Raw genomic sequence first — 10,027 nt, forward strand, 5'->3', positions numbered from 1 at the left:
CCTCACTTCCTGGCGAGGTGGACCGGTCTTCGCCCACTTCAAGCGTCGGGACGTCCGTCCATTCCGCCACAAAATTAGCGAGCGCAGCTCCCTTGATGACCCGGGTAGTGCTGAACTCTAACTGAAATGCTTGCAGCTCGATGTTCCACTCAGCGACCCTTCCAGCAGAATTGGGGCTCCTGAGCACCCTCTCCAATGGGTAGGCTGAGACAACCTTGATGGGGTGCCCCTGGAAGTAGTCCCTCAGCTTGCGTGAGGCTACCAAGAGTGCGAGCAGGAGCTTCTAAGGCATGGGATATCGCGCCTTCACATCTCGCAACACGGTGCTGACGAAATACACCGGGTATCCGACGAGGGCTGGCGCGCTGTCTGGGCTCGCGCCTTGCGGCAGTTGGGACATCTTCTGAGGTGACGGGACTCCTGACACCTGATGGCTTGCGGGAATTTTGGCGGCGGCGTCCTGCTGAGCTAGGTCTTCTGTCGGCGGTGCCACAGCTCTTGCGGTGCCTTCCTGATCTTGCATTGCTTCAGCTGTAGCCCGGCGCAGCGTGTCCTTGGCTTGGTGCTCCTCCCTAACCGCCACCAGTGCTGCGCTGGCGGAGCATGGGGTAGCGGCGAGGTAGAGTACTAGGGGCTCGAGGGGTCGTGGCGCCACCATCACCGGAGGGCTGGTCAGGTATCTCTTGAGGTCTTGAAAAGCTCGGTCGGCCTCCTGGGTCCACTCGAATGGGCCCTTCTTCGTCATCAGCTTGAAGAAGGGTAGGGCGCATTCCCCTAGCCTGGAGATGAAGCGTCCCAATGCTGTTACCTGACCAGCCAGCTTCTGCATCTCCTTAAGGGTCTGCGGCGGGCTCATGTCCTCGATGGCCTTGATCTTCTCTGGATTCGCCTCGATCCCTCTGTGGGACACATGAAAGCCCAGCAGCTTGCCGAAAGGGATGCCGAACACGCACTTCTCCGAGTTAAGCCGCAAGTTCACTTGGCGCAGGCTCGTGAAGGTCTCCTCTAGGTCTTGAATCAGGATCCTCGCCTCCCGAGACTTCACCACAATGTCGTCGACTTAGGCCTCTGTGTTTCTCCCGAGCTGCCGCCCCAAGGCGATGTGCATCAGTCGCTGAACGGTTGCGCCCGCGTTGCACAGTCCAAAGGGCATGCAGGTGTAGTAGTACACCCCACACGGGGTCAGGAAGGCTGTGTTCTCCACATCTTCTACCGCCATCTTGATCTGGTGATACCCTGAGAATGCATCCAGGAAGCACAGCAGGTCGCACTCGGCGGTGGAGTCGACGATCTGATCGATGCGTGGGAGCGGGAACGGATCTTGGGGGCAGGCTTTGTTAAGGTTGGTGAAGTCGACACACATCCGTTCCTTCCCGCGTTTCTTCGAAACTACGACGGGGTTCGCCAGCCATTCGGGATACCGAACCTCGCGAATGGCACTAGCCTCCTCCAGCTTGCGGGTCTCCCGGACGATAAAGGCCTGCTTCTTAGTGGACCGTCGTCTCGCCCTCTGCTTCACGGGGCGTACATTGGGGCATACCCTTAAATGATGCTGAATCACCTCTCTCGGGACTCCTACCAGCTGATTGGGCTCCCATGCGAATATATCCTGGTTTGCACGCAAGAACTTCACCAATGCTTCCTCTTGACCTGGGTCGAGGCCGGCACCTATGGTAAAGGTGGCTCCTGAGGGGCCGTCCTCGCTGACTGGCACCTGCTTGGTTTCCGCCTTGTCTTGTGTGAACAACTGCTTCTTCTTGGTCGGTACGGCTCCCTTGGGCTCGGAGGCGCCCGCGTCGGCAGGCTGCGCCGCCGCAGCGGTTTTGAGGGCGAGCTTGAGTGTCGTCGCGGCCTCCTTGGTGCCCCCCTTGATGGTGAGGACGCCTTTGCTCCCAGGCATCTTCATGAGATTATAAGCCGGATGAGTTGCCGCCATGAACTGGGCCAGAGCTGGGTACCCGAGGATGGCGTTGTACGGGAGGCCGATGTGGGCGATGTCAAAGTCGACCAGCTCGGTGCGGTAGTTCTCGCGTGTGCCGAAGGTGACGGGGAGGCGGATCTGTCCCAGAGAGCGGGCAGTGCCGCCACCAACTCCTGAGAAAGGCTTGCTGAGGCTGAGCCGCTCGAGTGGCACGTGAAGAAGGCTGAAGGCCTCTACGGAGAGCAAGTTGAGGCCGGCACCGCCGTCGATGAGGGTCTTGGTAACAGCCACGTTGCACATGGTGGGCGTGCAGAGCATTGGGAGCTTGCCCGAGCCGGCGGTGGAGTCGGGGTGGTCTTCTGAGCCGAAGGTGAGGTCGGCCTCTGGCGCAGCCCAACCCGGCGGAGCCCCCGGGCGCTTGGAAGCGGCACCAATCTGGCGGAGGAACGGCTTGACGTGGCGATCTGAAGGCGGTGCTTGAGAGCCGCCCAGTAGGGCCGCGGTTGCGTGGTGCGCCGGTACCGCGTAGCGAGCGGTGAAGAGGTTGCGGAGTTCCCCCCAGGATGCCACTATGGATCCAGGGGGGTTGAGCAGCCAGGCGTGTGGCTCGCCGGCGAGGGCCATGGGGAGCCAGTTAGCCATGACCTTGTCGTCGCCTCCGGCCTTGAGGACGGCCTCCTCGTATGCCAGCAGGAACGCTGACGTGTCTGCCGCGTTGTCGTAGCGCAGCGGCATCTCCGGCCTAAACTTGGGTGGCCATCGCACCTGCCGAAGGGCGGGGGCCAGGGCTCAGAGCCCCCTGGCCCTGTCGTCAGCACCGGCCGTTGGAGCCGGTGGCGGGGCGCCTGCCATGAGGGCGAAGCGCAGATCAACGGAGGAGAAGCTATGGCGCACCCCTACCTGGCGCGCCAAATGTCGGATCATGGGTTCCGGCAAAACCCTTAAGGTTCAAACTCTGGGGTGCGCGCGAAGTTCTTTCCCTCCTACCGATCCACGCCCTAGCTCGCTAAGATCTCGCAGACGAACTTGACGAACTCGCAACACAAGAAGACACGAGATTTATACTGGTTCGGGCCACCATTGTGGTGTAATACCCTACTCTAGTGTGGTGGTGGTGGATTGCCTCCTGGGCTGATGATGAACAGTACAAGGGGAAGAACAGCCTCCTGAGGTTGAGGTGTTCTTGTGTTTTGTGTGTGGCTGGGGATTGGCTCTAGATCTGACCAGCTGCCCCTACTGTGGTGGCTAGTTCTACATATATAGGCCCTGGTCCTCTTCCCAAATATTGAGCGGCAAGGGAGCCAACAACGGCGGGCAATTTGAAAGGGGACATCTAGTACAAGCTATCCTGACAAAAGTGGTCTTCGCCTGCAAAAGGCTCTGGTGGTGACGCCGTCTTGGGCTCCACGGTGACTCCGTCTCGCTGGCCTCATGGTCTTGGTCTTGTTGCACTGATATGGAAACCTTTGCTTGACGCCTCGGTACTCCGCACCAGCGCTTGCCTCTTTAGCACCAAAGAGGAAACAAGGACGCTGCGCGTGCGCTGGCGCCCGCCTGGCGCCCACCTGGTCTTGACCATCATGGCTCACGTCACGAGAACCTCGCGAGGTTTGCCCCGCCTTGATATCTCCGCTCCTCGTGAGCCTGCCTGGCGAGGCCGCTCCTGAGGTGATCTTGCGTCGCCCGCCTCGCGAGGCTTGGCCCCTCGCGAGGGTCTTGAATGCTTTGTTGAGGAAGATGGACCGTACAGGCCTACTCGCATAGCCACGCCGTGGGCCGCAGGCAAGCAAGTCTGGGGACCCCCGTTCCCAGAATGCCGAAAAATTTGAACTACAGTCGTCACATAGTTTGCTCTTTATTTTTTGCAACAAATTTTTGTAGGTACAATAGTATCTATTTTATCAGAGATACACCAAAAGTTTTACAAGATTCCACCCCTAGCTATGAACGGTAATGCCCGCCGTTTTGACCGCATTTTCAAACTGGCATGAAAAATTGAAAAAAAATCAAAAAATGGAAAACCTTCACATTGTGTCATTATCTGTGACCAAGTTACGAGGAAAAATAATAAACTTGTAATACGATAATTATTTTTAAAAAGTGTTCTCAGAAACGAGCTATCATGTGTGGAGATCAATAGCTTTCAATCAAATGATCAATCTTATGGCCACATTCATGGCATAGTTTGTTCAAATGATCTCATATTATGCACAAGAGTGCATATTGGAATGGAAAACAATGTTTCCTAAGGAAGTTTTCATTTTCTTTGGGCGAAAAATAATTTTCCATTTTCCGAGTGCCAAAAATGAGTTTTTTTGAAGGACCTACCATATATTTGTTGCAAATTTGGACCAAATCAATTTTATAAAATACTAGGCCATATTTATTGCATAATTGACCAAATGGTTGGGTGTCAAAAGCTTTTGTCCACTTCTCATGAAAAAAGACAAATTTCTACCGATTAAGTTGGAAGCGGGTCAAATTTGAACTCAAGCTGCCTCATAGTTTGATCTTCATTTTTTCTAAAAATCATTTTTAGGTATAAAAGTATCTATTTAATCAGAGAAACACCAAAAGTTTTCTAAGATTCAACCACTAGCTAGGAACGGTCAAGCCCGCCGTTTTGACCGCATTTTGAAACGGGCATAAAAAAATTCAAAAAAAAACAAAAAATGGAAAACCTTTGCATTGTGTCATTATATGTGGACAAGTTACCAGGAAAAATAATAAACGTGTAATACGATAAATATTTTTAAATGGTGTTCTCAGAAACGAGCTACCATGTGTGGAGATCAATGGCTTTCAAGCCAAATGATCAATCTTATGGCCACATTCATGCCATGGTTTGTTCAAATGATCTCATATTGTGCACAAGGGTGCATATTGGAAGGGCAAACAATGTTGCCTAAGGAAGTTCTCATTTTCTTTGGATGAAAAATCATTTTCCATTTTCCGAGTGCCCAAAATGAGTTTTTTTTTGTGAAGGACCTACCATATATTTGTTGAAAATTTGGACCAAATCAATTTTATAAAATACTAGGCAATATTTAATACACAATTGACAAAATGATTTGGTGTCCAAAGCTTTTGATCCACCTCTGGTGAAAAAGACAAATTTCTGCCGATTCAGAAGGAAGCGGGTCAAATTTGAACTGCAGCTGCCTCATAGTTTGCTCTTTATTTTTTCCAAAAATCATTTCTAGTTACATAAGTATCTATTTAATCATAAATACATGGTCTGGTGGCGATACATCGAGGTTTGGACGGTGGCCGAGGGCCCCAACTCCAGAGCGCGTAAACTCGCATGCCCGTCGCGTGGTCACCGCGTGACCGTGGCGTTGCCTTGTGTTCTGTGCAGCCTAGGCATGTCTAGTGGGTTGGTCACTCCCCAGGTAGGTTGTAGGAAGAAAATTACAATATAAGATTCTCACTAGGAGACCGAACTATGCTCAAACATGAATTAGCAGCCAAGTGTTTGATTAGCGGTACGGGAAATGCGCATGGCCAATGGGCGTGAGTTTTGGTTGAGGATGATCATCTACTAAGAAGACTGTCTTCACAAATGTTAAATACTTGTTTAACATTTTTTTTTCAAATGCTTGCTTTAACATTTTCTAAATACAAGATTGACTTTGTTCACACACATTGTATATTTCATGTATACATTTTTCTTATACATGAGACACAAATTTTTTATACACAATTAACAATTTGAAGTGATTGGTTAGAACTTTTTGAATACATAGTCAACATTTTTATATACAACATTTAAATATTTTTTAAATACAACATTAATATTTTTAATACATGTTAATATTTTTTATTTACACATTTTAACATTTTCAAATGCTTGATTTACATTTTTAGATAATTGTTTAACATTTTTTTAAATGCTTGATTAACATTTTTCAATACATGATCAACTTTTTCCACACACATTGTATACTTTTTGTACATATGGTAATCATTTCCTTTATACACATGTAAGATTTTCCAATGCTTGGTTAACATTTTTTCAAATGTTTTATGTGAAGTTTGTTTTTCAATATATATATAGAATAATTGGAAGTATAAATAATAAACAAAAGTAAAAAAAGAATGAACGGACAAAAAAAGACCTAAAAACGAGTCACGGCCCAGTGAATTTTCGCCTTTTTCTGCTTTATTCACCTTTGTGGGATGGGTCCCACATGTCATTTGTACTATGTTAGTTGGCCTCATCTGTAAATGTAGACCCAGTTTAGTCAACAAGTCAATCTATGACGGACAGATGCTACGACCGACACATGAGCCAAAATGACACAAGACATAGGTAAAATTGATGATGTGGACGTCCAGTCGTCCATGTTACAACACCATGACCATCTGGATTCGTCGTAATCAGCTAGAAATAAGGTTGTCGACCACTGTTGTCTGCTTATGACCATTTTGTGTAAGGCCATTACGACCTTTTTGACCAAAATAGTCATTATGGTTTATGGTTTCGACTCTCCTAAACAGGCCACGACCAATTGGATCAAAATGGTCATAGATTTATGACGATTTTTTCCACGGTCGCTGCCAGAAGGTCACAATTGAGCATATTTCTTGCAGTGGATGGAGTAGTTTTCAATGGTGAACATCACTATGTTGATCATATCTACTATATAATTCACGCTCGACCTTTTGGTCTCAGTGTTCCGAGGCCATATCTGCATATGCTAGGCTCGTCAAGTTTAACCCGAGTATTCTACGTGTGCAAAACTGGCTTGCACCCATTGTATGCGAATGTAGAGCTTATCACACCCGATCATCACGTGGTGTCTCGGCACGACGAACTGTAGCAACGGTGCATACTCAGGGAGAACACTTGTACCTTGAAATTTAGTGAGTGATCATCTTATAATGCTACCGCCGAACTAAGCAAAATAAGATGCATAAAGGATAAACATCACATGCAATCAAATGTAAGTGATATGATATGGCCATCATCATCTTGTGCCTTTGATCTCCATCTCCAAAGCACCGTCATGATCACCATCGTTACCGGCTTGACACCTTGATCTCCATCGTAGCATCGTTGTCGTCTCGCCAACTATTGCTTCTACGACTATCGCTACCGCTTAGTGATAAAGTAAAGCAATTACATGGCGATTGCATTTCATACAATAAAGCGACAACCATATGTCTCCTGCCAGTTGCTGTTAACTGTGTTACAAAACATGATCATCTCATACAACAATTTATATAATCACGTCTTGACCATATCACATCACAACATGCCCTGCAAAAACAAGTTAGACATCCTCTACTTTGTTGTTGCAAGTTTTACGTGGCTGCTACAGGCTTCTAGCAAGAACCGTTCTTACCTACACATCAAAACCACAACATAGTATAGTGATTGCTTTTTGATCTTCAGAAAGAACCCTGTTCATTGAAACCGATTCAACTAAAGTTGGAGAAAGAGACACCCACTAGCCACCTGTGTGCGAAGCACGTCGGTAGAACCAGTCTCGCGCAAGCGTACGCGTTATGTCGGTCTGAGCCGCTTCATCCAACAATATCGCTAAATCAAGAATCAACTAGTGACGGCAAGCAATATGTATATACTCATGCCCACAACTCCTTTGTATTCTACTTGTGCATATAACATCTACGCATAGACCTGGCTCGGATGCCACTATTGGGGAACGCAGTAATTTCAAAAAAAATCCTACGCACACGCAAGATCCATCAAGGTGATGCATAACAACGAGAGGGGAGAGTGTTGTCCACGTACCCTCGTAGACCGAAAGCGGAAGCGTTATGACAACGCGGTTAATGTAGTCATACGTCTTCACGATCCGACCGATCCTAGTACCGAAAGTACGGCACCTCCGCGGTCTGCACACGTTCAGCTCGGTGACGTCCCACGAACTCTAGATCCAGCTGAGGTCAAGGGAGAGTTTCGTCAGCACGACGACGTGATGACGGTGATGATGAAGTTACCGACGCAGGGCTTCGCCTAAGCACTACAACGATATGACCGAGGTGGAAATCTGTGGAGGGGGAACCGCACACGGCTAAATAATCAACTTGTGTGTCTATGGGGTGCCCCCTCCCCCATATATAAAGGAGTGGAGGAGGGGGAGGGCCGGCCCTCTCATGGCGCGCCCAAGGGGGGAGTCCTACTCCCAGTGGGAGTAGGATTCCCCCTTCCCTAGTTGGAGTAGGAGAGGAAGGAAGGGGGAGAGAGAGGGAAGGAAAGGGGGGCTGGCCCCCCACCAAATTCGGATTGGGCTTGGGGGACGCCCTCCACCTTGGCCACCTCCTCCTCTCTCCAACTAAGGCCCAATAAAGCCCATACACTCCCCGGGGGGTTCCGGTAACCCCTCGGTACTCCAGTAAATGCCTGAACTCACCCGGAACCATTCTGATGTCCAAACATAGCCTTCCAATATATTGATCTTTATGTCTCAACCATTTCGAGACTCCTCGTCATGTCCGTGATCATATCCGGGACTCCGAACTACCTTCGGTACATCAAAATACATAAACTCATAATATCGATCGTCACCGAACGTTAAGCGTGCGGACCCTACGGGTTCGAGAACTATGTAGACATGACCGAGACTCACTTCTGGTCAATAACCAATAGCGGAACCTTGATGCTCATATTGGATCCTACATATTCTACGAAGATCTTTATCGGTCAAACCGCATAACAACATACGTTGTTCCCTTTGTCATCGGTATGTTACTTGCCCGAGATTCGATCATCGGTATCTCAATACCTAGTTAAATATCGTTATCGGCAAGTCTCTTTACTCGTTCCGTAATGCAACATCCCGCAACTAACTCATTAGTCACATTGCTTGCAAGGCTTATAGTGATGTGCATTACCAAGAGGGCCCAGAGATACCTCTCCGACAGTCGGAGTGACAAATCCTAAGCTCGATCTATGCCAACTCAACAAACACCATCGGAGACACCTGTAGAGCATCTTTATAGTCACCCAGTTACTTGTGACGTTTGATAGCACACTAAGTGTTCCTCCGGTATTCGGGAGTTGCATAATCTCATAGTCATAGGAACATGTATAAGTTATGAAGAAAGCAATAGCAACAAACTAAATGATCGTTGTGCTAAGCTAACGGATGGGTCAAGTCAATCACATCATTCTCTAATGATGTCATCCCGTTCATTAAATGACAACTCTTGTCGATGGCTAGGAAACTTAACCATCTTTGATTAACGAGCTAGTCAAGTAGAGGCATACTAGTGACACTCTGTTTGTCTATATATTCACACATGTACTAAGTTTCCGGTTAATACAATTCTAGCATGAATAATAAACATTTATCATGATATAAGGAAATATAAATAACAACTTTATTATTGCCTCTAGGGCATATTTCCTTCAGGTTGTGGATTACCTGCCTGGATAGGCGAGGCCGAGCAGCGTGGAGGAGGGTCACCGGCGAGGAGGCAGCGCTGCAAACAAGGAGTGAAGGTTTCAACTTGGAAAGGAAGACGGAAACAGGGGAAATGTTTCTTTTGGTAAGGGGGAGGGGCGGGGAGGTAGATATTTCCGCGGAAGCCGAAAATTATGAATCGCTTCAGCGAAAAAACTGGCGCACAAAGTGTCATCAGACATGGTCCCTTATTCAGAACATTGTACGATATGTGAACATCACAAACGATTCAGATAGCTTAACCCGTGTGTGTTGAGTTTGAACGTAAAAAAAATTTGGTTCGAATTTCCCTGGTTACAGTGGTCATCCACGTCATTGCATTATTTGGGTACACAAAGGAGACTAACTTCTTAATCGAGCAAGTTCATCAATTAAACAAAGATAGCTGACCTAAGCATTAATCTAACAAATTAAAGATCGGCACTCTTAATTAAACAAAACAAAGAGTACTACTATGGCTGGTGCTCGTCGATCTCCGTTGTCGCTCCCATGTCTAGCTCGCGCCCGACAGTCTCCTGGGGAAGGGGCTCCATGGCATTAATTGCACCATATTCAGCAAGCATCTCGCCATCCGCGTCCGCCATATCTTTGGAATAGGCTGCCACAAGCTGGGCGTGGGCAGCCGCGATCTGGGCTCTAGCGGGCTCCGTCGTGACAAGGTATGCCGCGCAGG

This window comes from Aegilops tauschii, chromosome 6, assembly GCF_002575655.3.
Source record: "Aegilops tauschii subsp. strangulata cultivar AL8/78 chromosome 6, Aet v6.0, whole genome shotgun sequence".
In the NCBI taxonomy this organism is placed as follows: domain Eukaryota; kingdom Viridiplantae; phylum Streptophyta; class Magnoliopsida; order Poales; family Poaceae; genus Aegilops; species Aegilops tauschii.